The 27933-nt window shown below is 41.4% G+C and overlaps 2 long non-coding RNA genes across 3 annotated transcripts in view; both read left to right on the forward strand.

The window, feature by feature from the left end:
- The window catches only part of LOC136997245 (uncharacterized), a 46382-nt gene extending 19512 nt beyond the window's left edge, over nucleotides 1-26870 (forward strand). Inside the window, exon 2 of the long non-coding RNA XR_010888062.1 lies at nucleotides 14076-26870. This is a non-coding gene — a long non-coding RNA (uncharacterized lncRNA). The remainder of the gene's footprint in view (nucleotides 1-14075) is intronic.
- Nucleotides 1-27933, forward strand: part of LOC136997244 (uncharacterized) — a 240932-nt gene that overhangs the window by 114668 nt on the left and 98331 nt on the right. The window lies entirely within an intron of this gene.

The following is a 27933-nucleotide window of genomic DNA, read 5'->3' on the forward strand; positions in this document are numbered from 1 at the left end:
GAAATGTGCTTATCGCGCAAACATGCATTTATCGCATCCATTTTACGCGATAGTAGATTGTAAATTGGCGTTTATAATGGACTTTGGGCAGATTTAACGATGTAATATATCGCGCGTGTATCAAGTATGTTGTAAAAAATAAAAGCACTTCGTTAACGACGATATTAACTATCTGGTGTGAATCCATTAAGTCCATTATGCGATATATAACATATTTATCGTAGATCGCAATATATAATAGTTTTATAAATATGCAATTTCATTACGGTAACGTAATATCCTGACCACGGTCATCGTCGTCATCGTTGTCATCGTTCGACATCACGAGTCGATTACAACCGGGAGATCCATTAAACCTCGATATCCTGATACACGAGTGTTGACCAGTCGGATCGTACGAGAGCATCGTAATATCAACAATGGCCCATGTCGTCCCGACAACTCGAATATGTACTTTAAATCGTGTCCTCGGTACCGGAGAGTTTATTACCGTAAATCCATCCGGATCTACGCGAGCAAATACCGTCGAATCCGCGGCGCACACACGTACACAACGCGCGTACATTCGCGTATCCAGTCTCTGACTGTCGACATGAAGGAGTACTCAGAATTAGAGACAGCAAGGAAATATCGTCACTTTAGAAATGTGGATACCTACTTAAAATTTTGCGCAATCTTATTGGTTGTTGGTATTTTCTATTGATATTTGCCGACGATTAATCGGTTTCAAATAAAGCTGTATAAAATACTGCAATTAAATACTTGCAATTAAAAGAAAAAGAAATATGTGATATTTTTGATTCGTACAGATTTAATTCAATATTGTAAGTTGAAATCTTTCCGTGTAACAAGATGAATAAATTTAAGACATAATGTTTTTCTTAATTGGACCTATTAATATTTACAAGTGGTCACGTGTGGAAGCTTTACGTATAAATAAAGTGATACATATTTTCCAGATGAAAAAAAAGGCTATTGCGCAAAGTAATCCTCGCAGTAAATAATGACGAATTTATGACATTAACAAGAAAATTGTTATGCTCGCGACGTTGCTCAAAATTCGATATTCTGGATACGCGGCTGGTGCATCTAAAATGCACTCACTCGGATTGAAACATCCTGACCCATCCGTAGTGGATTTACACGGTGTTTACATTACTTAGCAGCCTCTGTCGAGCACGTACGTCGTGGCGCGTGGTCACTGCCGTTTCCGGTAACTTTGGAGAACGTTTCTGTCCGGTGAACGCTTACTCTCTCGGTTCGATGGCCCGTAAGGCTGCACCGTTCGCCGGCAGGAAATGTCGCGTCTACAAAGTTTCCCTTACCGAGGCCTCTAACGGTACCATCGTCCTCGGTGTCGTCCTTCCTCGTGGCGTCTCGCTCCCTCTCTCGTTTTCATCCGAGCTTCGCCGCTTCTCTCTCTCTCTCTCTCTCTCTCTCTCTCTCTCTCTGATCCACCAGCTATCCACCATTCGCCCTTGGACTCTCATATTCTCCTTGTTCATCCTTCCGCCTCTCTCGCTCGCTCCCTCCCTCATCTACGAGCAACTTCGTTTCTCCTGATATACCGGAGCTTTTGGTCCTCGCGCCGTTTCCATAGAAACGCCACGGCGAGAGAAAGGCGGACGATGGAGGAAGATAGTATAGGATACTCCAGCTGGAAGGGCGAAGAGTGCGATCCGCGAGTGAGAATACGATAGAGCGAGACGGAGGGCTCCCGGCGAACGGAGCGCACCAAGTTCGTCCTTAGCGGAGAAAGGAGGGAGTTTCCCGGTTTAAATTCTATTGCGCGGACAATACGGTCACGGTAATGCTCGTTCGGCTTTGATTCATTGCCTGCCTGCGGGATGAGGGGTGAGGTGAGACGTGCGACGGACGACGGGAAGGAAGGAAAAAGTCGCGTTCGTGCACCGTATGTCCTTTCGCGTGTGCTGCAACTCGCGACCCGGGCGACCCACCCTTCGATTCCGAACTCGTCGTTATTTTCGCGTCACTTTCGGGCGACGCGAACAAATCGCGCATCAATTATCGCCCGTTCGCAACGCGCGATCTTAATTCGGTTAAACGTACGCGGCATACGTCGATCGATTTATTAATATAGGCCGCTTTTATCAAGTTTATTGGGATAATAGATATTATATCCAGTAAAGCTAATTATCGCATACCAACGCACCGCTGCCACATATTAGATTATTCAATTTTTCCGATCGCTTGAAAGGTATGTGTCAGTACATCAAAATGCACGCCCGCTCCGTGTGAAGTTCTTACCGCGCTTCGTAATCTGCGTCTCTTGCATCTTTCAATTTGCTTTCGTAGATTACGTCTGCAAAAGTAAATTGAGAGTTCCGCTAAAATTGCATCGGCGAGTTTCCACGGGAATTTTAAGTATGGATTACATGTGCGTGCGTATGCATATTTTATAAATTTTACATTCCGCGTACGAATAATGCAGGAAATTGTGACTGCTGAATCAATATCGATAATCAATAAATTCTGGAGAGTCGCGGAAATGACTTCGATTGGCACGATTTTATCCTAGTGTAAAAGTAGTGTCTTTAACAAGTATTTACTATAAAAGGGATTTCAACGTTTAACAACTAGAAATATTATGATGGAAAATATTCTGTTCAAATCCTGTTGATTCGCAACGTTCTCTCGCCGCTTCGATGTCGATCAAACGACGAGGTTTCGCGGCAAAAGCGAGAGTAGACCGCAGCGAGATCGAGAAGGGGGCCGCCAGGATGAGCGGATGGACTCTGGAAGTATTTTCTAATGACTGCTCGACGAGAGTGGAAGCGCAACGGTGGCGGCGGGGTCGGGTGGGGAAACGACGGTCGATATGCCGACGTACTAATGACCCGTACGGAGTCGCACCGACAGACTGCCGGCTAGACGCGATGGCACCAACGCCGGTGGTTTTCGCTCAATTATAAATTGAATTACTCGACGGGCCGGCTCAAAATGGCCACGGTTATGCGCCATAAAAGGGGAAACCGACTCGGCGAACAGTCGGGGAAAGAGGGGGTACGGCGAGAGAGAGAGAAGGCAGCAACGAAACGCGGCCTTTCGTCTCCCTCGAGAATGGCATTGATACGCGCGGAGGTGAGAGATGACGACTTGAGGTCGGTCTACTCTAATTCCATGCATTCGCAATTAGCTCATTAATGGCCGGACCGGACGGCGAGTAAGTGTTTACGGGGACCACCGCGCGAACGCGTAATGACACGGCGATGTCAATTGTATCTCGGGGCCCGGTTTTGTAATCCGGTTGCGTGTTTCGGGCGCGAAAGCTAATCGCGCGGGCAATTAAGATAAATTGAAATTGATAGCGCAGTGACGAATGGTCGAGGGATTCTTCTATTTGCCGCTACCGCCGCTGCCACTTAGAACGAATAATTAATGTCATTTCCGCATACGTGTCCATCCACGGATTATCGTGACGAATCAATTATGCAAGCCCGTGCGAATAATACCGAACGCACGGGGACACGCTTGATATTTTTCTTACGACGCACTTGCATAAATGACATATGATATGGATATACATAGAAATATTTATTATTGTTATAAGTACATTAAATTTAATTAAATGAAGCTATGAAACAATACAGGAGAAATTAGGAAACAATACATTAACATGTAGTCGGTAATTTACGTTAAATGAAGTTCATTACGAACTCTATATTAGTAGTTCATTTAAGTTTATCTCGTGAAATATTATGGGCTTTAGAACCGCGCGTGTTATTTACCGGAAGTCCCGGCGTCAATAAGATCTCGCCTTGTGCCAGCCGACATCTCCGCGTGTCGTAATCGTGACAGGGGGTGTATTGGTAATTAGCGACGGATCGGCGGTCGGCCTACGGCGATCCTCGTTAACTGCTTTACGACGTACTTATCGGTCCGTACGGCGTACGTTCAGGGCGGTCAATATCCTCTGCTATTTACTAATCGCCGTTGCCGTTAAGACGATTAGCTCTAGGACCCGCGGGCAACGCTTCTATTCACAATCAAGGAGAAGGAAGCCCGCGCGTGTACGCAGAGCCGGCCGTATTTTTTTATCGCGTGCGTGCACCGTATTGCACGATATCCCGCGTGCAGGCTTCAGGCCGGAGAACCGGACTCGATTTGAATACCCCCTTTTGAGATGTCATTGCTTCGCACTTTTGCCGTCACGCAAATCTACGTTCCCTCTCGGCAACCGGTTTCAGCGACGTCTGATTTAAATTAAGGGTCGATGCGTAATAACACCAACCGGATAAATAAAATTTTTTTCATTTGCGTTACGAAACGGTCATCAGTTAGAACGGAGCGATAAACTATTAACTCGCGATTTCCTTAACGCAGGATGTTGGTGCAAGAAGTTAAAAGCTTGGATTATAGTAATTTGACTTTACGATGCAGTAGTGCATCGTGAGATTTTAATAGTCACTCGTAAATCATTATCTTTTTGTTAAGAAGAAACTTTGCATTGTCATGATTTTTAATGTTTCACTTTATGCTTTGTAATAAAGACCAGAGAGGACCAAACTTTGTAACTTGCGTGCAGGGAAAAGGGGTGGAGCGCAAAAGGTTGAAATTCAGTATACTGTTTTCTCCGAACGATAGCATCAGTAAAAAGAATGGCAATTGTGATTATATCTTTATGATAGCGCTTGATGGACGATATGAAATGAAATATGCGCGTTATTTGAATTCATTGTTGTCATGTAGGAGCAACGGTATGTCGCGCTTTGCGCCATCGTGACGCTTTTTTTTTTTTATTATTGCCCAATATCTTAACTCTTGTGATGTCGAGAGAACAACGATAAACGAAATGAGAAGGAAAAGGATCGGAAGCAACATTGAGTGTTTATTGAAATATTATTTTACAGATTGAGACGATTGCAAGTCAGTAAAAGTCTGAATATTCCATCTTGAACAACGAATCGATTTATCGCCGCGAGATTTGGTGCACTTTTACGAAAACTTGAGTGAAATCTTCTGTGTTTTGGATCACCGGAAAAAGAATTCCACGACAAAAATGCACTCGGTAGAATTTTACATTTTATATTGATTTTAGGAAGGAATCCGTCGCCGAATACTAAAATAGGTTTTGAACCGTACCGATATCGAACATACTACGTGTTTGAAAATTCGTTGTCTTGCAAATTTTAAGCCATTTGAATACTTCTGTGTTCGAAGAAGTGAATACGTCTCAGTTTGCGGAGATACTGGCCATTGTCTTCCTCTGGCCATTGTCTCTTGTAGGTTTCCGGAATAACTCCGGAAAAAATCGCTTCTTATGCATTTGGATAGATATCTCCGAGGATGAATATGCTTGTAGACTTTGCCTTTCAGAATCTTTCGCGAAATCTCGAAAACGCTGTCGATCATTTGTAACGTGTCAAGCAATTTGAATTGGGAAAAAGTTTCGGCGATTTCTCATATCCGGGCAGAAATTTTTGCCCGGCAGTGAAATCGTTAAAACTTTCTTGCCGGAGTTCGGATTACCTACGCTACCGGGGATTATCGATATAACTTTGCGGTTGTAAATACACCGCACTTTTTATCGCGTTTGTCGAGTTTGATAAACGTCGCTACAATGTGCGGATGATTAATTTAATTATTAACCTATAACTAAATATAGAAATAGATCAATCGCCAACTTCGATATTGTGTGAGGACTTTCGAACTGTTACCGCGCGAATACAATTTTATAATAATTGTGTGAAAATATGCTATGTAATTTCGATAGTAGATGCGAATTGGGTTCAACGAACGCATAGACGAGAGAACATTTAATACGGAATTTTTAAATACTCTGAAACCGTGTGAGCTTCGGCGGACGCGGAGTAGCTCGCCGGAATCCAGGTTTGGTCGGTTGGGGGTATGTCAAATAAACCAAATGCTCGTTTATAACAAAATAATGAAACAGCGTTTATTCAGAAAGATGTAGATATGGTTTGTCTCGAATGATCTGCTTCAATGCTCGTGTATACATGCGAAGCGTGTGCAAGATGAATTCGAAAGAGCATATAAAATAGAAAAATATCGGTGAAATAATTAACAAGTGATAGCGAAATAGTTCTTTATAGCGGCGTGGAATGAATACAGAGTAGCGTGAAGATAAATGCGAAATATCGTTAATGGTGAAATAATTATTTGAGCGGCGGTGAAATAATTATTTAAGGTGGCGAAAAATAAATGCGAAGTATACGTGAAAATAAATGTGAAGTGTCGGCAATAATGAAATAATTATTTGAACGGCGGTGAAATAATTATTTAGTATGATGTGAGGCGTCCTGGTGCGGTCGGCGAGAGCGCAAGCGCGGGCGATCGTGTCGCAACGGTTGGTACAAGACGGAGCGCTTGTCGGTGAGTGCGTTCGTAGTATCGCGAGTCTGTTCGATCGTAGATCGATGCGGACTATTCAGCGGCGCGGATTGGTCGACGCGGTTTTGCTTGCCGAACGGATTACGGTTTTGAAATCCCGGCGAATAAACGCGATAGCAGGACTTAGGCTGCCGATTACGCTCGGCGGGAGTACGAGGATGCTCGTACGAAGGCGGAATCTTAGAACGGCGACTTAGCTTGGTACGCGGAAATGCCCGCAATACGAAGTTCGGTGGCCTAGAGGAGCCAAGTACGCTCGGCGGGTATACGAATAGATTCGTATGCGGGAATCAAGAATACCGAGGACGCTCGGCGGTACACGAGGATACTCGTGTGCTGGAACAGGTATAACGAAAAACCGAGTATGCTCGGTTTGGGACTACGAGGACACTCGTAGAGGGATGTTCGCTGTCTATCAGCGAACGGAGTCTGGTGAGAAGACGTACAGCCGGGCGTCTTTTATACCCGGCTGGCAGCCGAACGGCTTTGAATCGGCAAGCATCGGCGGTTTCGGCGGCGAGTTCCCCACAAAACGGAATTTCGGAACGGTCGGGTGTGGGGGATTTTCGGCGGTTGACCGCCGCTGTTTTTGACAAAAAGCTTATCGGCGCTCGATGCGCCCTTGGTGGGCTACGGACGATGGACGGTCCGTAGCCGTAACGATGCAGCTTGCGGGCTGCACCGTTACAACTCCAACATTCCTTCATCCGATTACGATAAAATTATATGGATATCACTCCAGCTTGTCCTGTCGTTTCCATTTGATTCCGTAATTCCTGCTTGAAGCGGGTAATTCCCCATCGTTCCGATCGATGCTTACTTTAATCCTAGCGCCAGAAGTTTCGATCCGTTCCGCCGCCGCACGAAGTACCGTTTGGTTAAGCGGACGGATATCCCTCTTTCGATTCTCGAACCCCTTCGCCACGTACGCTCGTCTCTTCCTAATCCACGGAAATGGGCACGGTGTCGACAAGATTCGTATTTGCATTACGTCGACGGAAACGCGGAAAGTAACGTCGTTTCGTAATTTCCGGTGAACGTAGGACTTGGACCGTTTGTGACCTAGGCTTGCAACCCTTTTGAATGTAGTTGAATAAAGTGCATTCTCTCTTTGAAGGACCGAACAATTTCTTTATCTGAAGTAAAATGAATTTTAAGAGTTTCTTCAAACGAGATTTGTCATATCGATTACGATCGATTGCGACGAATTAATAAGAAACGTATAATGTAATTGTGTTTAAAATATGGAGATTGCATATTTTTTGTCATTTTTAAAGTTTGAAATAAAAGCTTGCGACAAATAAAGATTGCAAAATTTTTCGTTAAAATTGATTTTAAGTTTGTTCATCAGTGATTTAAAGCACATTGCATGGTTCCGAGACACCGTGTATGTGAGCGGCGAACGTGGTAACCGACGCGGTTGATCCATCTGGCCACCTACCAACCTACCGACCTAGCTTCCTCCTCACGGTCTGCGCCGGATATTCCGGAAGTGACGTCACGCTCATTGTAACATCCCGTATAACGCGCGAGCGGAACGAAGCGAAACGCTCTCTTTCGTGTCCCACGGACTGGCCGAGTGCATGTGCGGAAAGCAGAGGGTGGGAGGCAAGGAGGGAGAGGATACGGCGTGTTGCACATACGCGCGTGGGTGTGTGAACGCCGGCGGAATGCGTTAAGTTCGTACGCGGCGTACCGTGTAAATACCTGACTGGCATTGGCGGCGTGGTTACGTAAGTGTAATGGGAAAGGTGGCTTGTGTGGTGCATGTGCCTTGAGGCTGCGCGTAAGAATCACAAGTCGAGCTTCAAGATCGCTCCGTATTGCTGTTATTGAAAAATCAATCTCATTGCGCGGCCTCTCGAAACGCTCATTTATTGAATATATTTTGCTGAATATTCAACACGAAACGAACGAAATTGTTGTGACATTTGAAAGAAAACAGATGACCTAAAAAAAGGAGTATGATTCTTACAGAAATGAGGTACTTCCGGACTTTGTAGACTGATGTTTACATAATTCTTCAAGGCGTGGTGCCATGAAAGAAAAACCGCCTCTTTAAAAATTTCTTATAATTGAATTTCTAGATATATGATCGTTGATTAATTTAAGGCGAAAGATTTCGGAAGTTCTTAGTTTACAATTTTCTGGTATCAATTAGTTGCAAGATTTTACAGTGATGACAATCCTAGAAAATTACGCTGCACTTTGCGATAATGTGCTACGTATTCATCAAACTTAAAAGAATAATAATGAGAAGTTAATAGAATAATAGTAGTAATTTATGCAAATTTTATTAAGAAGCGTAAACGCAATTTTCAGGGATATTGGAAAAATTCCGCGACGAGATTAATAGAATTACGGTGTGGGAAATGGCGCGCCGTTAATCGGCGCGTCGTCGTTCATCCCTATTTGTACGTCTCGATTCGAGATGAGCGCGCGTGGGCGTCCATGCGCCATATGTTTCGCTGTTACGCATCACCCGATGTAAACACCTAACTGGCGCATCCAGCAGCGCGCACGCGATGGATTACGTAAAACTCGCATAAAAGTGGTCTTCCGCGCTCGCGCTCTCGAGGTTCTTCTCATTGTGCGCTATATCGACAGATGTTTACGCGTGGCGTAACACGCGGAGCAAAATAAGACCATTTATTAAAGATAATCAGTTTTATGAAAGGAAAAGCATGGAAACTTCTGTCTATTTCAGCATGACATCGATGCTATGACGATCTAAAATACCGGCTATTTTAAAAAATTTAAGTCACTTATCAATAATTTTTGGAAATTAAGGTAATTTATGTGTTTTTATTATTGACGTATCATTTATTGATGCGTCATGAAATATTGATATTATTTTCAGTATATGATTAGTAAGCACTGATGGCAAAATGTTAACACGAGAAATATCGTTGTTTTTGAATACCAGAGTTTGTCAGCGATTCCTGTGCTCTTTTCATCATACCTCGCTGTCGCATGAATGTTGCGTATAGCGTAACATTCACGTGAAACAAAACCGCGATGTCTGTGTTTTTCCTGTTCAGGTGAAGTATGTCATCCCGCAAGAATGCGTTTCCTTCGTCGATAGGGCTAATTATACGCGTTCGTGTAATCGTTACCGAAGCGAGTCGTTTCGAGGCGATAATATAATCGACCTCCAATTTGTGTGTCGCAACAACCGTGCATACTTTTTTTTATTCTCGCTGCGGTTGCTCATTGTGCTCGTGAGAGAAAAGCAATTGTCAACAACGTAATCATATTTGCGTAACAAGATATATTGCAGGAAATCTTAACAGAAACTCCTTTTCTTGTAAATGGAGTTTATATTCAAGAAAAAGCATTTAAAAAATTAAAAAATATATTAAATATATTTTATTTAATTGCAATTAACGTTAGAATTGGTTTTTTATAGAATTATCGTTGCATTTTTAAGATGCATAAATTGCCTCTCGCACTTAAAAGCTATTTACGATTATTGCATTGATAGTTTTGTCTGAGATAATTGTTTTTTAAAGCTGATATTTATATATATAATCTTAGCAAATACTAAATTTTTAGGCAAATTTTATTTACATTGACTCTGCTCGAAAATAGTTTTAGCTTTAAGCATGCGCTTGAGGGCTCGGCTCGATGTAAATTCCGTGAGCGTCATTCATGCTTGGAGCGTTTCTCGAAAGGTCTATGTTTATGAGCAAGATAACGATCGAAACTGTGTGAACTTTCGGGGTTCATTCAGACGATCCGGGATTGAGACTTGTATTAATTTCTCGTAGACGAGGTGATTCATTGACAAGGCACGGCACGATACTACACGTAAAAGAAAACAAGATTATCCGGTATCTACGGTTTGCGAGAGGACTTTGTATCCCAAGTCATTAATATTTCCCGCATCGTGTCGTTGATTTACGCCACACCATAAGCACGCTCAGCATTCGTCGATCGACAACTTCTATCGCTGCGGCCGTGGAACTTTAACGGTCGGGATATAAGAGCGATATCAGTAAACGATACTCGCAATGTTATAAACGTCTTTAAAGAACGCAGGATAATTAAAGCAATGGTCACAATTTGAATTTTTGTTTGCTTTTGTTTGCTTCACTGCCGCCTCGAAGGAACTCGTCGAAAGAACTCGTATCGATTTCATTGCGGTAAGCACGAACGCGTGTACGTCACACACAAAGAAGTGAACACATAAACGGAAATCGGTATTTATGCGCACGCGAACCAAATTCTGAATTAGGATTGGTGAATAAAGTGTGAAAGAAACGAGCTTTTGTGTGATAAGCCGTTAAAATGATGATAAAGTACTATATTAACGTTATTGAATCGAGTCTCTTCTTCCCTCTCTTTCTCTCCTTGATATCCAACTCTGATTTCTATTAAGAGGATTGTTAAATATGAGAGAAAACAGAATTTCTATTTTCAAAAATAGATGAGCGATAAAGTTCCGCTGACATATCTATTATCTCAATAATACTCCGAAAGCGTAATTATAAAGTATTATAAGATAATTAATATTTCTGATCGACTATTATTCCACTGTTATTTCTCTTAAGATAATTAGTTGCACAGTTTTTTTCATGTGCTGATTTGAAATAGAGAAAAAAGTCTAAAGAAAGCAGGTAATTTATATGAATTTACATTTTTCCTAAAAAAGTTGAGTAAAAAATCGCTGTTATAGATCAAAGAAACTTTTCTATATTATGTTACGTGAAACTTTTCTTTTACGATTAATTTTTCGTTCTGGTTAGTGCACGATATGTCGTCCAGAAATACATAAAACTTGAATATACCGCTAAGCCGGGGGTCTCTTATTTCTCTCCCTTATAATTTTCTTGGATCATTGGTATTCCTCGACAAACCCTAACGGTCGAACGGACCCGCGTAAACGATCGACGTTTCGCTTGTGTTGCGAAAGGGCGATGGAAGGAAGGATACGAAACGATTTCTAAGAAAGATCGTTACTACGCCACCTAAGGTCTCGAAAACTTCCTTCGTTTAAGGGTGGAGTCTGTATCGAGTTACCTCGATTACTTTCGGGCAACATCTGCATGAAATATATCGGCTGCGGCGAGGAGCACTTTGCGCGGGAAGTGGGAGCAGTCGTAAAATACAGCGCGCACGGTAAACGAGACCGATACGTCTCTTAAAATTGCGGAATCGGCGAGGGACATTTTACAAATGGCTCCGAAGCCGCGCGGTAGTACATTATGGTGCGCCACCTTTTATAGACGGAGATCGCCGTTGATCGTCGGCTAAATATTTGTACAAACTTTCGCCTGCCGATCGACGCTCTCCGCGTCACGATCCCAACGGGCTGAATAATAAAGTCGGCTTATAAAGTTTCGTTGGCGGTGATCGATATCGAGGTATTTTCGCTCTCGGGGCAAGCTTTAACGAACCCTTTTAATACGTAAGCAGCCAACTCCGCTAAGAAGACTTTTTGAAAAAACATCGCCATCATCGATCAAGTATCAATAAGAGCATCAGCATTCGATTTCTCTATTCAGTATAGCCGTGCGAGCGTTTGAGCAATGCGACTTGTGCACAAATATCTCAAAATAAGCTATTGCGAGTTAGAGGCCAATTCGAAGTAGTTTGACCTACTCTAATAAAGCGCTCTAGCGTACTTCGGCACCCTTAATCTCGTTTACTTCGGTCGCCATCGGGGTGCCACAGTTACTTTGGCGTACCGTATCGTAATTTGGCGGACTTTAGCGCATTCTGCCGCACTCTGGCGTACTTGGCTTAAAAGCGTATTCTGGCGCAGTACATAATGGCTGTGGCAGTATGAATAAACTGACATACTCTGCTCTACTCTTCCGCATTAACTCATCTTAAATTTACTTACTTCACATTGCGTGTAATAAGAATTGGCAATTTGTATAGAAATACATTGATAAAAGTATATTTTAAACGCACGTCGTGCATTGCAACGTTGCGTATTAGCGTTGTCAGACCGCATCATACTTTTCTCATTAAGTATCTTTGTCGATGAATGATTCGCTTGAAACGTTTCCTCATTGCTATTATGCCGGAACTATGACGCAACGAATCCGTTCTTTTTACACAATACACGCGCAATTAACCGATATTTTCCAGTTTTTCGTTTCGCTTTTGCATGCGCAGTTTCCAGAAAAACGATTTTCTGGGGAAGCGCTTCAAGCGCTTGGTTCACGTATGCGGATGCTGCGAGTTACGCACTACGCATACTACTATAAATAACGCTAGGGTACTTTTATGAGCCGCGTAAATCACTTTGTAGGCCAATTATAGAATTAATATTTATAACTCACATATGCTTTTTCACTCTGTGCCTATCTAGAAATTCTGAACAAACAATTTTGTGTGCAATCATCTTTGTCTTCTCTCAAAATATCCCCAAAATACAGTCACAGAAAGTTAAATTACATTTATTATGATTTGAATTAGACAATTGAACATATTTATTGCTTATTTAGAAAACGTTTCTTATTAATAGAAAATATTTTAACGACAATGACAATTACGTATTAATTAAGATATCGATAAAGAAGATTAGATTGCGGTTACGGGTATATTTTTTTACCGCAGCATTTTAAATTATATAATGCGATAAGATATCAAGAAAACACACAGACGTTACGCAAGACTATTTTTTTATTTAATTACTCGTTATTTATTGGAACATTCTATTGCTTACCCGATTGGGCAACATGCCGAAAGGACCTTAGAAAACGACGCTGAGAGCGACATTTATCATTGCACTTTGTAAAGATTGTATTTTTAAACGATGTTAGCGAAGAACGCTTGGATCTAGTGTGGCGGTAAAGCGGAAGAAATAAGGAGAGAAAGAGAGAGGAAAGCTTTATTAGCTCGTGAGAATCCCATTATCTGGAAAAGCTTTCCAGAAATTACGATCTCTCGTTTCCCATTTCTTTTTTTTTTTTTTTTCTAGCGCAAGCGAGGAGAGTGCCGTCGATGTATGGTCGAGAGAGAACCGTTTACTCTCGCTGACCTACGCTAACGTGGGGCGACACGTTCCGTCATGGTCGCGCAATCGTTTAGATCATTAGAACGCGCCAGATAATTGGGGCGACCGAGCGGAAGTTAACCCGAGAACCCCTGCTCGTAGTCCGTCTCGTTGGAGATTTACTAAGGAATTCGGGTCATTTACCTAAACCGGTCATTAGAGGACGTAATACCTTATAAATCGTCGCGACTCCAGGCCGGAGCCTGCTTGTCTTGTCGCGCTCTCATTACTCCTGCGATATTGCTATAAATTACTCCCCGCGAACGACGTTGCTACTCGCGGCGAAAGATAAACTCGCATTCGCGCTTAATGTATACGCGCTGCTTACATGCAAGACATTATTCATACAATATGGACGTATCGTCTCGGCTATATAATTAAGCCTCTTGCGATATTATTTCGTTGTCTGGAATAGTTGTGCCGTTGGAACGTATCATTTCATCATCCTTACTCCGAGCAGAATTGTTTCAAGTTGCAGAAGTGTTTGATATAATGTCTCATTTGAATATTCTACTGTTTTCCATTTAAGTGTAATATCACAAACTATTTTAAGTCATTGTAAAATCTACTGCTCTTTTTTTTCTTCAATTGTATGCATTCGCGCGTTTGATTAAATCGCTACGTTTCAATTAATCAGAATAAAAATATATTCGCAATTCTTCTGCTAATCTTTTATAATCTTGTTTTGTTTCAGGTAAGTGAAACGTTGCGTTTCTACGTGGAGGAAAGAGCCAGGCCACCGTCATGCACCGAAAGGTTCATTCGGACATTCCGACGATGTTAAGCCGGATTCCCATATTCTCGCCTCCACCTCGCACCACCGCTGATAGAGACGGACTGCTAAGGTAGGCGAGGCAAATTTCCCGTCTAATTTCGCATCCGCACAGCTGCCGGTGAAGTCTTAAATCAATTGCGGGTCAGGAGGGGGCCCCCGGGAGGGTGACTAGCGGTGGGTCCGCGTTGGAGCGGCGGGTTCGGGACGACGTAGGCGAGAAGGGGAGGTTTAAGGTTCGAGGTTTAAGGTTGCACTCAACTCTATAATTAGTTGGGAACCCGAAGCCCAACGTAGCTCTCGGATTTAATATCTTAACGCCCTCCTTAACGCGCCTTGAAATTTTGCCTCGCGTTGCTATCGGTAAGTACGGTAGCGAGAGCACTCGAGGAGCGTGTACAAACTTTGTCTACCCTTTTGCGTACCCTCGCCTCCCCCGTCTTCAGAATGTCGGGACGCTGCCGCTGCAACCGCCGTTTTCGATTTGGCGAAACAGTCGGGAAGCCGGAGTCTCTCTCGCCGAAGTTTCTTGTCTTCGGTGGGCTTCGTCGCGGGACGCTTTCGCGTTTTGCGGAAAAACGCTGGGTTTTTTTACCGTCGCTGCGATATTACGCGGGGTCGCATAACGGCAGTAAATTGTCGGTCGTCTCGTGAGAGAGCGGCCAAGTCGGACTGAAAACATCCCGCGATGAAGAACGCGAGCGTGCGACGAGAAATTTATTCCGACGAACGGCGACGCGCAGGAAAACCGTGGCGCTTGTCGTAAGTCACCTGACTGTGGAAAAATATGTACGTTTCCTTACTGTATTTTTCCTCCGTTCAAGACGTAACTGTATACCGACTTTGTTCTTTGTTTTTAAGTACAGATGTCTATTTTAAATAGGGAGAGAAAAAAGCGAGATAATATTTTACGTTACCACAACTTTTCGAAGCTGATCGGATAATGTTGCGAAAAATTAGTCGAAAGATAAATATCGCTTATTGCAAGGAAACGAGATATATCGCTTTTATGCCATCGCCGGTGGCGGCGCACGCATCGTTCTATTAAAAATTGAATTTCAATATCATATGTTTCATCGGAAGTACACCCGTGCGCGATACAAATTACGCAATACGTAGAATAATTACGAACGGTCGAATGTCGAATCATATTAAAACGATCCCCGACCGGCGATCGTTGCAATTCCAATTATAACATGTAGCTTTGTTTACCGTGCGGTAGCCTCGAGCATAAACTTCAACATTTACAGCATTTTCAACACGCAGTTAGCAATCTGCCGTTGAAATATCCCGGCGCAGTTATGCTCGCTTGCAGCAAATCACATCGTTATAATTAACACGTCCACGCTGAAGTTTTGGTAAAAAAATTATATTCCTCTTACGCGGCAATTGTGTAATTTTTTTTAAGGTTTTGCAGGATTATGATTCAAATCCAAATGTAATTACATTCAGATACGCATTATACACGTGAATGCTGGAATTTAAAAATGAAAGCGACGATTGTAAGCGATGTAGACATGCAATATCGATCATAGGGTACATCGACATCGACATAGATAACCCACGTGGGGATGAAATACATATTTATCCCAGGTTAAGAAATACGTATAACCGGGTTATAAGAGGAAGGAATCGACTCGCTGTGTGTGGAAATAATTTCGCCAGCTGACAACGTTCCATTCTTGAAATGTCACGTCGCCTCTCGCTAGTTACTTTACCTTTTCGACAGAAACATTCGTTTTCGTATTGTTAGCCGTCGAAGATTAATCGCACGGTCCAGTTCTTAAATTTAGAGCCGCGTCACAGCATCATATGTTCGTCGAGGTCGTTTTCGATGATCGGCGAAAGGTTAATTCGCCGTTTTCGCACCATGACCCGGTTTTCATCTCACTTTCTTGCTTCTCCTCCGTCCACATGTGAAGGATGTATTTTTTAGGACTGTGTCTAGTGCGCAAAAGTCTCGGCGGTGAATATTTCACGCGGGACGAGACCCCTTCTTAAACGAGAGGTCAAAGGTCACAGGCGGCGGAGGCAGAAGCCAAACCGGACGGTTGTAAATAAGAGAACAGCAAAGTAAGGACAGATAAATAAAGCAAGACGGTGGGGAACGTTACGGGGACCAGAGCTGGATTTCGGTCTAAGGATTTGTATCGTGTGGAATGCGGTTGGGCTCGCGAGTGCGATTTATTCAGATAAAGTCATTCATTATTTTGCGCTGATGGCGACCATTCCGGTGTTTCGTGATACGACTCTGTAGACAAGTAGAAATATTTGCTCGACGGCAGGGTGGAAAATGAAGTGGACGGAACATTTGCAGAAGCAGATGGCAAACGCATTGTTTCCGCGGTTGGAGTAAACAGACGAGTGTTATGGTAGACGACACGTGTGTCTATTTTTGTTATCTCGTTTTCCGTGTAATTTCAACTTGGCCCTGAAAACACCTAAATTGTACAACGTGTCTCGTTCCGACGGATCACATTAGATTCATCGCGCTTAGAAATATGGATTTGAATATTGTTCACATTAAATCTGTGTTTTCGGTAAACACATTCACGCCGTTTTCGAATTGCTCTCGGGCGATAATTCAATTTATATTTATTAAATACCCCTTCATGTCTTACGATCGATTTATCATTTCATTTCGCACGAATAAAACAATGCGCTGCGCTATAATTCGATTTACTCTCGTATTACAGTGCTTGACGTAAAACCGATAAATTTACGACCTAACGTTTAACCCGGTATGTGCGTTATCTGAAATTTTTCAATTACGTGCTACTTTAATTAGCACGGAAAATGCGACCGGTCAGTCCTCATGGCCGTAATATGTGAAATTCGACTCTGGTAAATCGTTATTCCCCGAAGCGCGTTTTACGCGTATCGGGCATTTTCGCGGGAGCGTTCGTATACGAAATTTCCGACTTTTCCCCTCGCGTTCGTTTACACTCATCCGATATCCGGGTATACGGTTGCAGTTTGCGGCTGTCACGCAATACGTACACATAACAACGCTATATAGGGAGCTTCGTAAATATAGTTATTTGTGCCATTACCAAAAAGTCAGCTTCGGCTGTTGGTATTTTTTTTTTTTTGGTACTTCCTCACGCTGAGACCGTCACGCGCGTTACGCTCTGGTGAGCATCGGCACACAATTCAGCACCGATTTCTAGCAAGCGTGTTCCGGGGTGATCTCGGCGCCGTAATCTCATTACCCGGTGCTATCAGTCGGCTAAATTATCCACCGAGATAGTAAAGCCGTGGCGGGTCACTTAGCCGCGATAAATTCCGTTTATCGAGGTAGCCGCCGTTCGCCGATGTCGAATTATTTCCATTGATTCGATCTCGCGCAAGATAACCCCATGTCCGTTCTTACAACTAGAGAATAAGTCCGTCGGGATTTACAATCGCGCGCTCAATCGTTCCCGATCGATACCCATTCCGCGAGGAGCGCGGCCTCGTTTCGACGCGTTTGAGATGCAAACGAGTCGCCGTGGTGCGATATCCGATTATATTGCGTTCGCTGAGAGTTCAGGACTTTGCGTGAGACTGGCACGAAGAAACGAGTCGAGTTCGTAATACAGAGAAATCGTAAAGTCCTGCGGCGATACTCCGACACTCTGCTTCGCGGCGCGTTGTGATCTCCGCCGTTCTGCTTCTTATGCGCCGCGGATTTAATTTGATGCACGCGATCCGGGAAGGTAAAGCGATGTGAAGCACGTTTTTTTTACCGCGAGACATGCCGTGAACTTGCATAATCGCCTGTGTTATCAGTCAATAATACAGGAGCATTATATTTCTTGTTGAAAAATTTGTTCATGGTTGCAATTAAATAGTGAAAAAACATCCATACTTTAAATAAATTTTTTGCGTTTTGATTTCAGTTCACAGCGAATTTAAATTTTCGATTTCACGGAATTCTAGAAATAATCTAACCTCGTCAAAATTTTTTTATAGAATCATTAATTATTTCGCTTGTGAATTTAAAAATACGCTTCGATGATAGTGTATTCCAATTTAAAATATTGCCTGAAGCTTTCAACATTATGTAAATTTTATTTAAACTCTTGATAATTTTTTTGTTTATATTGTATCGCGATAGAAAAATACAAATATTGGACTTTTTTTTTATCGCGACAAGCATTTATGTCAAGCAGTTTATTATCTAAATACAGTTTGCTTTTTAAACGCTCGCTGTTATAAAATCAACTGTTGAACGCAGCTATGTAATTGTGCCCGTACAGCAGTTGTACACAAATGTTTCTTTTTATTATTTTAAGTGCTTTTATTATTTTAAGTAGCTTTATAAATAACATTAAAGCATTGATTGTGAATTTTTTCTGATGCCGCTAAAGTCGTTTTTGCAACAATTTCTGCTCAAATGCGCATAAAATTTCACACAAAGGAAATCAAATGCGAAGCATTTGTAGAACTTGCAAATCATATATGAAGTATTGGTAGTTTTCTCTTCATTAATACTTAATTGTGATATACTTTTTATCCATCAATAATGCACGTCGAAACATATACAAATAACGTTTTTTTTTTTTTTTTGTTATTTTTGCGCTGGCGAATTTTTAGAAGTTTGTTAAAATTTAATTAAATCGATGACACGGTTATGCATCAGCGTGACGTCGTGTGCTCCTTAGGACAATGTGGCCAATTGTACTCAATGACGTGCATGCCCGCGGCCGTTATGCTCCTCTCCGCAAAAATAGCTCGGCAATAAGGAGCTGAGACGAGGAGAAAGCGTTCATTGATCGGCTCCTCCAGTCTGAGTTCGAGGGTGTTGCTATTTCCGTCGCTAATTCCGCTAAAGGCTGAATTGATCACAGACGGCCGTGCATAAGAAAAATGGAACGGCCGTGGAGCTGTTTGTTTTTTTTCCTCCGATGATCCTTCAGACCTCGATACTGTCCGGCTGATTTGTCATTCCTCAGTAATACTAATAAGACTGCCGTCTGTTATTAATCACACCCCGCTACGCATGCAGATGGAATGTTAATAGTGGTTATTTAATGCCGCAAGACGGCGATCGCCAATAGGATCGTCGTGTTTCGATAACGATTCGGTTACAATCGAGTCGACACGGTTGATCGATGACACAGGTGTCGCGTTGAAAACGCTATCGTAGCTGCGACGACTGTGAGCTATCTTTCATACGTCGTTTGTTTGGACGTTACGTCGCACGCGGAACATGCAGCACCATCGCTATGAATGTGATATTGATATGACTATGGCGATGATAGATAACAAGTGTCTTTGATTTGGATATTTTTCTTTTTTTTCCATTGTATTGTCTGGCATGTATAATGCAATAGCCATCTGCATAAGTAGAATAAGACAGAAGAGAAGAAAAATAATATTTATCACACTTTGATACGAAATAGTCTGTTGAGAGTATCAGAAGAAAAATGTAGAGTATATATTTTTAACAATATAATGTTTAAATGACAAACAAGTTGAAGAAAATGGCTTGATTAGCTTTTTTTCAATTCTTTAGTTGGCAATGATTTTTATTAATTTGCTGGTGTATTTTGCATTTTCCGATAATATTACCATCTTACATATGCTATTGAGAAATAATATTATTACAAGAAATTATTATTAAAATTATCACTGCTATTATTACCACGATTATCATAGCAATAGCGAAAGTGAATTCATAAATGCCTTGCATATTTTAATTAACATAAATCTATTTACGTATGTATGAGCACTGAACACTTAACGTATGCATCGCATTTTAAAGAGCTATCGACTTATTAATTAACATACCGCTGTAACCTTCGCGTGTGATCTAAGTTAAATCAGATCGTTATTTCGCACTTCCGTTTCAAGATAAAAAATAAAAACTCTCGTGCAGAAATACACTGTTTTGTAACATTGTTGTTTCTATTCTGCCTACTAATTGGATAAAAAGAAATTAATTCGCATTTTTTGTTATGAGCAATCGATTGCAGAAGGTCGTGTGTGCAAATCAGCAATATTATCTAAGTCTTCTCTGATGAACATTAAATTCAGCATTTAATGTAAAGTTTTACAAATTTCTAAAATATTTCGGATTACGGTATCATGATCGATGAAAGGAAATTCTCATTTTCATCGACGAAATGTATGCGCTTTACATAATTTCGATCTCCATTTAACTTTTTTGCGCTTCTTGCTTTATCGGACTCTCTATGTATAACGGTTAAAATTCTATAAACCACCGTGATTCCAAAATACTCCTCTCCCTCTCAGCCGATAATTAATCTCGCTCGCGTACCACCGATCGCGGTTGGCCCATTAACTCCCCCGAGACAGCATTGCGATCGGCGAGCTTAGGTCGACGCTCTCCGGTGCGACGGGCGCGAGAGCGTCGATATATCGGTCGATCCACGAGAGGATGGGCCGCCGAGACGCGTATCCTTCTCCCGGAGTATCGACTTTCTGTCCTCCGCACCTCGGCTTGTCGTGCTCTCCCGCGTAATCGTATATAACGCGACTCCGACGCCTCCGCGTGTGCACGCTCCCTGCAGATGCAACGCCGAAGTAATATCGGGGCTCCGGCGGAGTGGGTGGTAGGTGGATAGTGCAAAGTACGGCGTAGTAGACGGAAATAAGGGACTGGAAATGCAGGCGCGGTATCGGGTGACGAAGGTTGCGTATTCAGAAAGTGACCTCTCTCTTTCTCTCTCTCTCTCTCTCTCTCTCTCTCTCTCTCTCTCTCTCGATGAAGACGCTTGCACGCGTCTCTGCGTCCAAGATGTCTTCGTGGTAAACACGGACGAAAAAGGCAAAGAGAGTTAAAGCAGATATACGAATAAGAGATCTGCGAAATAACAAAATGTAAATAATACAATATCAAATATAAAAAAATGAAATGTATAATTATATCGCCGGGAAATTGGGTCAAGCGCATATTCGGCAATTAATAAATCCAATATTATGAAGAATTAAAATTTAATAAAATTAGTGATGTTTTTGTGTTATTAATTATTATTGTTTATTGAGAGAAAATATATAATCCATACAATTATTTAGCTGAACGAAATGTACAATTGCTGTTGAGGTGATAACGTTACGTGTTCCAGTTCCATCGAACAGAGAACGTTAAATCTTTGTCCTCGCTGATGCCGATCGGATTGGTATTTAAGAGTCCGAAGCGATAACAATATCATAATGCGAACGATCCGCGCGCGTATAATTTTATAGACGTTTAGTCATGCGGGAGTCGGCCGGCTCGCCAATGCAAGCTATAAAAGATCATGCCGGGCAGGCCGCGACGAGTATAAACGGCGATAACACGAGCGATAAGACGGTCGGTAGTTTTTAGCTTGTCGCTGCGAAAAGACATAATTACAAACTACATACACGAGAATAGACAAAGGATGGAATATCGATATGCGGTATTTAGGTCGCGCTGCGCCGAAGTGCGCACATTTGTTGGACAGCCGGAAACGGTCACATCTGCATAAACGAGTATCGATTATGCCAACTGATGAACGATCCCTCGATCACTATGCACCGTGCTCTCATTTTCCTGCCATTTTTTTTATTCCTCTTTTTATTAATCTCCACTGTCCCTTTGACGATTCCCGTGACGTACAAAGGAACGCAGTTCCGGCGCGCGGAATTGTTTCAGTCTCTTTCGCGAGCGACACTCTGTCCCGTTTATCGTGCATATTCATACGCGGTGCATCGTTGCATTCACCGCCCGGCCATCCCACCCACCGTTCGTTTCCCCTATTCCCGAACCCCGGCCCCTCGCTCTTCCACTTCCGTCATAGTCACCGAAGCGCATTGAACTCTCTCTACAATGCAGCTATCGCGCGTTGTCGACGCGCAACCCTCGACTGTCGTCGCGGCACAACGCGGCCTTTGCGAATTCAGCGCATGCCGCGCGCTGCGTACCCGCCTGCGTGCGCGCTGCGTGTGCTTTCCGCATGAGAACGCAATCGATGGCTGCTTATTTGTTGACGCATCCGATACAGTCTGCGTCGTCTCCATTATCCTCGTTAAGGAATCGATCGTCGCGCGATCGATTCGTTCGGTGAATCAGCGTGGTGACTTGTATTGATTTAAATTCGACATGAATCGCCACGAATATGATTGGAGCGTTGACGCATCACTTTCAGAGAAATCTGATGACGGAATTTCTTTTTTTGCTACAGATAAAATAAGAGGCATATTTATTTCTTTACTCGGCATTTAACATCAATTATTGTCTGATTCTGATTACAATAAATTTTGTTCGTCTCATATTCAATTTACATATAATGTTATTTTGGATTGAAAATTAATCGGTCACATTTAGCTGTAAAAGTATGAATATGTGCCATATTATTTCAATTAATGAATTATCAATTATATAATTTGCGTTTTATCAAACCCGTGAAGCGTCAGTATAAATTCGTTATTCAATCGTTTGAAAATTAATCTTTTTTGAATTTTTTTAACATCGTTCTTTTGTCGCAGCTCGCGCATTCGCGCTCGAAATAACTCGATATCCAGAAACTGCGTCGTTCGGCGGTTTCGCGCGGTTTACCGGTTCGCCGAGCGTGATCGACGAGTGGCCACGGATAACGGATAAGGCCCTCGGTGTTTGCGAAATCCAGTAGATCGTCCATAGGATAATCCGGTTTTCCTCTCTCCTTTTCTACCTTTCTCTATTTTTCTCTCGTTCTCTCTGCCGGCTTATCGTCGAATTTGACCGCTGCCGGATGCGGGGATTGTCACGCGCGGGATCATTGTTGCGGCATGACGGATTGTCAGCGGCCGTTTTGTTTTCGGGCGTGTGTATATTCCTCGCTAGCTGTTCCCCTTTTTATATTCCGTGCGAACCATTTTGGATTTCGGAAGTTGGCTCGGCAATGTGTACGATTGATCGAATCGTTCGCGCCAAACTGTGCACAATATATGAGTTACATTCAATATGGTTTTCTTCAATTTAAACTGTCAAACTCGCTGGCTTCGATTCGCATATTATTGATATTATCTTAAAATATGAAATATGTGAGTAGACGCTTTAGTAGTAGTGTTTAAACGTTATTGAAATATTAAATCTCCCGATAGAAGCCTCGTCTTTCTCGTTTTGCACCTACTTGGCACAAGATTCTGTCCGTGTCTTTTGATCTATAAAATCTCAAGAAAAATCATCGATAATCGATAAATTGATCTAAAGTGTAAAACTTTTATATTCTAAAATTCTTGGATTTCTCTCTATTATTAATGAATTTAAATTTATGTTGTATAAATTCTGACAGTTACATAAAAATAATTTTTATCTTTGGCTGTAAAATCGTAACAAGATATCCTCATATTTCGCATAAGATATTTTTACACTAACAAATCGAAAATTTAATTTAATCGAAATTATAATGAAATTTAATACCCAATTAAAACTATATTCTATCAAGCTTCTCAATTATTAATATTTCGTATTTTAAACATTATCCTGGTATTATTATCAGAGTCGCGCTATGAAATTCGATGATTGCAGTTGTTAAATTATCGAGTCGTAGTATGATAAAGAAGCTTTAAGCTCTTTTAAGAGGCATGCTCGCGTCGAAGATGTCTTTTAAAAGACAGTTAAGCGGTAGATTGTCTTTCTAGAGGAGGGGAGAATCATTGCGTCTGAAAATCACGCGTGAGACACGACGGACGTATTGCGTGTACACAGTGCGATGCAATCATTGCCGCAGCCTGCTCTCGTTGTAGCATAACCGAATGATTACCTCGATAAATTTCATGAATGGGCCCGCGCGCGGCAGTCGTTGACTCCACTTGTGTGCGTCGGCGGCGAAAGAAGTGAGAGAAAAAAAGGAGAAAGACAAGCGGCGAGGTCTATAGAGCACACTGCCACCCCTCACTTTGCGCTCTGTTATGCACCGTTCGCTCATTGCAGCGCCTGGCCTCGCTGAGGCGTAATGCATTTAGCAGCTCGGTGCGTACTGTTTCGCGTTACGCCATTGTGGAGGGTCCTTGTGCTCCTTCTCCCTTTCTACCCCTCTTTCCCCCGCACACTTTTCATTGTGGCGAAGAAAGTCTCGGCCGACGAAATGCGCCGCGCAACCTGTACGAGTCGCTCTCGGCCGACACGCACGCGTACGCACACAAACGCATCGCCCTTTTAGGACGCCGCTTCTGTTTCCGTGAGATAAATTTCGGCTGTCGTATGTGGCGTAATACGTGGAGAACTAACGTTAGGTGAAAGGGGATCGTTATAACTTTGTAGATTCTGAAATCGATGTTGCAAAAATAAAATATATTAATATTGCATTATATATATATATATAAATTGCTTTATGTAATCTCGTATTTGCATGAAATCATGACATTTTATTAGACTCCGAAAGAGCTTATCCGCGATCTGCATGTTGCGAGTTTCTTTCAATATCATGTAAAAGTATGATATTTATATAATATGTTCTCATCTCGTTCGTAGTTTTGGATTTCAAACAAAACATTCTATTTTTGTTCCGCGTATCGCATGGCGTGTCGTAATCTAGGACATATGTGCCAGTTGTTACTGACGAGCTTCTTGCCACTTGTTCGCCACTTGTTTGTTCGGAACATCTTATATCGAAACTGTAATACGCAATGTTGATTGGCTTCTAATAGCGGATCGTCATTACATCTTGTAATTGTATATGTAGACCGTCTGTCTGTAGGCTAATTAATTAAATATTTACAATTGTTTTCCTAGCGCACTGTGTGATGTAGTTTAATCATATCTATTTATTCTTAGCGTAAGAGGCTTATGCTTATGCCAATTCATTAATTACATTTGCTATAAAGCTAACAAATTGTGGAATTTCCATCGCATAAGATAACATAAATCTTCAAATGTATATCTTGCGGGTTAAAACCACACATTCGTCAAAATTTACGCAATGTATAAATGTCGCGCATAAATCGTTAGAGATAAAATTTTGTTTTATTTCAGTCGTGCAAAAAGTATTAAAGTATATTGATACAAAAGTATTGTGTTAAAATTTTGCAATATATTCATCAAATCAGGATTGCAAGGGGTATTTTTTACGCATACATAGATAACAACGAGCTAAAAAAAACACATGTTTTACAAAGAATAAATCGTGAACAAGTGATCTATATTTATCTTAAAAAGTGTTTATTTATATTCTGCGCTTTTCCAATCATTTTTCAAAAATATTATTTATATTTTATTGATCTTAAATCTGGATGGATTTCTATGATTCCAAATTTATTTCGCTTTAGAAATGTATAAATAAGGTGGAAGAATCGTTGTTCGGTCGTATCCCTAAATCCCTGGCTTACACATCGTATTCTGTTGAGCAATCTTTTAGATGGCCCGTTGTGCCATCCAAATACTGTGTCGACTATGTAATACCTAAGGTTGCTACACGCTCTATTTTAGTCAGGACAGTCCTACGATTGCATGTATCAGTGTCCTACGTTCTACATTTATGTTCAAATGCATCTCTTTGGGAATGTAAAATTCAATTACACAGTGTTAAAGTGAGATGACAATTACAAATTTAAGCAAGTTCAAAAAAGTTATAGTTTTTTAGAGATCAATAATTTTTATTAATGGTACTAATGTCGTATTTGGATATTGATTACATTAAAATTATGTGATAAAAAAGTGTTACATATAACATATAATTAAAGCACAATTTTTTATATATTTACAATGTTTCAGTAATTGTGTTAAATCTGTTGTGCTTAATATTTTAGCAATGTATTTTATTGACAGGAATGAGTAAACACAACCGCTTAAGTATCTTTATAAATACTTTTTATTATACATATAAACTTGAATTGCATAAACAATAGTATGAATAATTTAATAATGAAACACCGAGTGCTATTCAACAACGTATACGTTTATCGAACGTCATCAAACAACATGTGCTTTGCAATTGGCCACCACTGTCTCAGCAAATAGAAGATATTAAACAATGACTCTTTGTCGTCTATTTGTACTGTTAACTAGCGGGATTCGCAATACTGCATTGTCACTGATCTACGTATCTCAAAACTACCGGTATTGTTTTATATTAACAAATCTGTTCACAAAAGTTTTGGATTGTTGTCTTTTTCTGGACAATAATTTTCAAATAGATTTAGCTGTAAAAAAATATCGAACACTTAACTTGAAATTACTTTAACAGTTAAAAAAAAATAACATTAATAAAAAAATTTATTGTAAAGTAATACAATGGAGTTTCGGGACGTTCTGCACGGGTAATTGTTTTTATATTGGCTTTTCCTCCGTGATTTTTCATTATTTTATAGCACAATGGTAGAACACCCCTGCAAAGCGGATGTCGTTTTATCTTTTTGCACGCGCACGCGAGATAAGGGAGTCGCAACGTTCGCTGTAGCCAGCATTGGTAATTCATGCGCTCGCAACCCAGAGGAGAGGAGGGGAAGTTGCGTTATAAGATTAATGAACAAATAGCCCTCCCTGCGGAGAGAGGTTCGGATGAGACGGGGCCAAATATGGCGTTCTCTCGCCCTCGGGCCGCATGAATGATGCAACGCGCGGGCATGGATTTACAATCGAGTCATTATGCGGCGTGCACAACGGGATCGATTCCCATCCGTACGGTTTTTTTCGACGCCCGCAACTTTCTCTTGAACACGTCTGTTCGCATGCTACATTCAAACGGATTGCACGGGTTTTTTTTTGTTTTTTTGTTTTTTTTTTTTTTTTTGTTTTTTTTTGACTAATTAATGCAGAAATTCTATCTCATATTGAACTTTAGTTCTACATTCTTGTATCGAGCATGGCGGTTGGTTAAAGCCAGCGTCGGACAATATCTTCGTTTGTCAAATATTCAATTTGCGCATAACAAATTAATAAAATGTTCTACAAATATCAATATAACAAATTAATTAATTTATAAAATAAAAACGATTTTTTATTTATTATCCAATTTTACGAATTCAAGCAATAGTGTTTTTTTTTTTTTTTTTTTTTTTTTTTTTTTTTTTTAATTTTTTTTGACAAATAATGATATAAATTCCAAAAGAAAGGAATGCTTTTGTAATAACTGATCTAGAGACGATCTTTGAACGTTTGGAGGCTGAAAGACCGCTCTGAAGTAGTTCTCATATGGCGGAGAGAAGCAATCTTGCGATGAGGTCGGGCTGGCGCGATTAAACGAAAAATGCCGGCATCCGATACGCTCGCCTGCTTTCCCCGCACATTACCATTAATTTTGCATAAACGAGCTTTTAAGCGATCTGCGATACGATTCGCCCGATTTCCCTTATCATCTACCGTCCCTACGGTTCGTAATCACGGCTACTTGATTCTCCGTTCTAAAAGCCCCCCGATGGCCGCCTTGTAATTATAATACTTGATCATCGTATTCCCATGTCATCGTTATCGCTGTCATGATTATCCCGTCTGCTGTCGTCGTCATTGCGTAACTACCTTTATCACTGCTCCGTACTGTCAAATGACCGTCAATTAATAGAATAGTCCTTCGTAAACTGGCTATGTAGATAGCAAAGCACGTCTCAGACGAAAATACACTTATTGTTAGCTGAAAATCAAATGATATAAGAGGCGAGACTCGATTCTGAAACGCTTTGGAAATAATTATTTAAAAAAGTTCCAACTCTTATATTCGCATCGGGATTAAATGTTACGCAAAATAGCATGTCATGTTTATTGAATGTAAAATGGGCGCTTGCCTCCTTAGTGCATAATTTAGTTGCAATATGTCGTGCACTAACATAATAGTGTATAGGCACTTACAACTTGTTATCCTGCCATATTTCCTCGTTTAGGGACTAGGGTTAG

This window comes from Linepithema humile, chromosome 1 (genome assembly GCF_040581485.1).
Source record: "Linepithema humile isolate Giens D197 chromosome 1, Lhum_UNIL_v1.0, whole genome shotgun sequence".
Lineage (NCBI taxonomy): Eukaryota > Metazoa > Arthropoda > Insecta > Hymenoptera > Formicidae > Linepithema > Linepithema humile.